Source organism: Juglans regia, chromosome 6 (genome assembly GCF_001411555.2).
Source record: "Juglans regia cultivar Chandler chromosome 6, Walnut 2.0, whole genome shotgun sequence".
NCBI lineage: Eukaryota > Viridiplantae > Streptophyta > Magnoliopsida > Fagales > Juglandaceae > Juglans > Juglans regia.
The window spans coordinates 17,091,271-17,095,286 of record NC_049906.1 but is presented as its reverse complement, the minus strand read 5'-3'; the positions used below and the strand labels follow the sequence as shown (position 1 = coordinate 17,095,286).

The 4,016-nt window shown below is 36.9% G+C and overlaps 1 long non-coding RNA gene across 2 annotated transcripts; it reads right to left on the bottom strand.

Annotated features, from left to right (window-relative positions):
* Positions 1-624: 624 nt before the first annotated feature.
* LOC118348569 lies at positions 625-2,908 on the bottom strand. Of its 2 annotated transcripts, none has more exons than XR_004801648.1 (3): positions 2,860-2,908; positions 2,686-2,760; positions 625-643 (listed from the first exon to the last, which is right to left on the bottom strand). It is a non-coding gene; the product is annotated as an uncharacterized LOC118348569 (long non-coding RNA). The 2 variants fall into 2 exon arrangements; XR_004801647.1 differs by lacking the exon at positions 625-643 and adding an exon at positions 1,541-1,551.
* Positions 2,909-4,016: the final 1,108 nt, after the last annotated feature.

Genomic DNA, 4,016 nt, shown 5'->3' with positions numbered 1-4,016 from the left:
TATGCAATTGGTCGATTCGTAAAAACTTATGGGATTTTCACGAGATTCCTAAATTCAATAGAAATTCGACCAATGAATTTCTAGCGGGCTGTTACAACATCCCCGCCCCAAATCCTATGACTGGGACATGGTCGCGACAATTTACCTGTTCTTTCCTTTCTTTATTAGTACTATATCATTATGCATTTTTTTTTTCTACGAAGATAATAAGGGATATGCGTGAACATGTCATGCATGTACCCTGCACATCTAGTTTAAAAGAAACACCTGAGAGACGACCTGTTTAAGATTCTAATTAAAGGACTCTCAGAGTCCATCATCCATTCATCAAACATAACTAGTTCTAAATAAGAGGAAACTCAGTCCCCACAACACATACAAAAAGGCATTTAACCTTCTTATGTGGGGTTACCATCACCCCACCATAGAAGTTACACCATTACCATCACCCCATCATAGTATTTACATCATGCCCAAAGGCATATTGACTTAACGTCAAGCCAACAAAACGTCCAAACATGGGACCCATCATGAAAACGTAAAAACATAACCATTATCCTCAGAAGTCGAACCAACAAGGAACTCTAAGCATCGGCCCTTCCCTCTTCAGCAGTACCCAGCTCCATAGCCTCATCATTCATACCTGGACGTTTAAAACATAAACACAAAGTGAGTCTAATACTCAGTAAGCAGTAAACCATGCCGTTAACTTATTAATCACATAATCTTTACTTTTGAAAACATGCATACATAAACATTTGCAAACTCTTGACAATGCTTTCATGCGTAACAATTTAAATAATAACTATACTTCCATGCATAACTGTACTTTTATGCATAACTGTACTTTCATGCATAACTATACCTTTCATGCTTAACTGTACTTTCATGCATAATTGTAACTTTCATGCTTACCTGTACTTTTCATGCATAAACAATCCTAAGAAATAACTTTACTTTATGTTTCACTTTCTTTGGTCAGTATACACTATTACACCCCATGTGTTGGGGTTAGCGGTCCTTTAGACCCAGATTCCGCCCACGGCCACAGGTTGGGAATCCCTTTCATGGGGGGCAACACTGGGTGCACAACCAGTACTACTTACCTGGCATTGCAATCTGCCCATTCTTTGGTACCCTTTCATTCATATGGGCGTTACGTACGTTCATGCTTTCATTTATTTTCTTTCCTTTCTTTTCAATCAAACATTTTCATTATCTTTTCTTAGTTCAAATGCATATGCTTTTCTTTAAAAAGAGTGTGTCATGTCATGTTACATATAGGTAAGGCATAGCTATTGAAGAGAGAGCATGCATAAAAGTTTCATGATGCATTACCTTATATACACACAATTGTAATCTATAGGGTGCTTAACAGGGGCTACCAAGAAAGGCTTTTACATAATATATATACATACATTTATTCTTTCATAAGAGAACATGTAAAGAGAGAGATTTTTTCATAAGAGAGCTTTGTGTGTAAGGAGCATGGTCATTGCCACTTACCTCGGGGCTTTACAAGTTGGTTCCTTGAATCTTGAAATTAAACTCCTATTCAATGAAATGAGATAAACATATTAATATTCACTCTACCTTAAGCTTACTATCCGTCACCCCTACGCTCTCACTTAAATTCCAATTAAGTACCTTCCTTAACCCACTTAGCTAGATACATGGCACTAAATCAATCCTTAGTACTTTCATTCCAATATTTAAGAAAAGCCATGAAAGTATGAAGCTTGCTTGTTGTCCCTCTTTAAAGGCTATTATTTCCTATACAAGGAGTAGGTAGGAATCATAAGTTCAATGTATAGGATGGTAGGGATTTATGTAAGTATGGTGGGGACAAGGAGGTACCACCCAAATCTGGAAATCTTTATAAAAATGGCATTTTGACAAACTTGTAACATCATGTGGAAAGTGAATCTAACAAAAGGCCAATGCCCACAAGAGGGTTGGTTGTTGTCACTTGTTCTACAAGGATTTCTCATACTAAGGTTTATCTTTGATTAAACAAAAGGAGTGAAGTTGAACAAGGGTAAAGTGGACTGGTTTAAGCTCCCAAAACAGAACATATTTTCAGAATTTCTGTAGTACATGGACAGCTAGCAAATCTCAGTACATTCATGGTCTTAAATATTTCTTACTTAACCAAATCTCAATCATACAATTAAATAATACAAGAGTAGTAGAAAACTTAAGAAAACCTCATATATTTTCTGAAAACAGTACCAATAAAAAGATACAACTCTTGGCAACTTAAGAATTCCTAAGGTAAGCTTACTAGTTTAATTAAATGTCTTAGTGGCTTACTTAGGCCATAAACCTGAGGAAAGAAATGTTTACAATTTTAAACTTTAACTCCATTAATTTAACATATAAAAGCATAATTAAAGACATGGCTTAACTCAAGAAATCACAAGAAAGGGACTACAAAAATCTACCTTGGAACACACGGCTGTAACACACACCAAAACAAAACATAGACACACGCCTGGAACACCAAAATAGAGCAAAGCATATCTCACAAAACACCTTCATTCCTCTATTCGGCTACCACCAAACTAGAGCAGCTAATAGAGGGAACAAATGAGAATTAAACCCAGAAATTACTACACAACAATCGGTTCACACAGAATTTCGAAAACTCCAAATCACAAGAAGATCTCATGGAAGGTATATTACCTAATTGGGTCTCTTTTGAAGCCATGAAAGTACACAGCGACAAGAAGAGGAAGAGAAAATCCAAAGGATTTAGGGCTGTAACACAACAGAAAATTTCTTAAAAACAAACCCTAGGTTAAACCCATAAATCCAAAACTTCAACTAGAGATTAGAGCCATAGAATTCTTCACTTACGGGATCAATTTCTTTGAAGATTTTCGGTGGAAGATCTTAGGTTTATGAAATGAGAGAGATCGACTTGAAGAAATGAGAGAGATCGCACGGCTTGGGGGAAACCAAAGGGTTTCTCGTGTGAAGAAGGAGACTTGAGAAAATCTTCTCTCTCTTTACTTGCCTTAGAACCGATGGATAAATGGAGAAGAGAAGGGGAATCACTTGCTTGCTCAGGAAGTCGAGGGATACAAGGGGAAAGGGACTACTGACTTGTCTTGGAAGCTGTCGTATAGGAAAATGAAGGAGATTTTAATCTGGCTTATGAGAGAAGCTACGGGTTCGAGGGGAGGGAGTCAATGAATCTGATCAATCGTATCCCATAAGCTAGGTAATGAATGGTGGAGATCACATGTGAGGAGATCAAAAGAGTTTGGGCCATTTCTTAAGTAAATAAAATTTACAGGGTTGAAGGAAAATATTATAAGATCATATAAATCATATCCTTAATTTATTTAATAATCCACATAAAAATAAAAATACACCCATTTTAAAATAAATTAATAATAAGTCTTGATCTCAAAATATTTAACTTAAAAATATTAATAGAGGATGCAAGGATCTACATAGTAGGATTCGGGTATTACACTTTATCTCTAACCATCATTCTCCTTCAGATCCGACCTTGGCTCTTAATACCAGTTGTTGTGAAATGTTATGCAAAATACACACACCAACGATGTCAAATAAAGTAAAAGCAACTCAATCAAGAACATAACGCACAATATACGTGGTTCGGCAAATTGTCTACGTCCATAGAGCTGCAAAAATCTTATTAACCAGAGGAGATTACAATCATTCAATCTCAACTCACACTCTCTAGGGCTTTTTTCTCTCTCACACAATATGTACTCACTAGACAATAGTTCTCTCTCAAAATCTGCTTGAGGTCGTCCAAGACATGTCAAAATTTGAGATATATATAGCACACGACGGGGAAACCCTAAACTGACAAAATTGTGCACTTCACTTGAGCTGTGTGTCGAGAGCGCCTCGAGCGAATAGCCAAATGAACATTTGCTCGAGTGGAATGTCGAGCAAACACTAGGGTTTCTGTCTCACTCGAGCAGAGTGTCAAGCGGGACTTGAGTGAACTCTTAGACTTGATCTTCGCTCGAGTA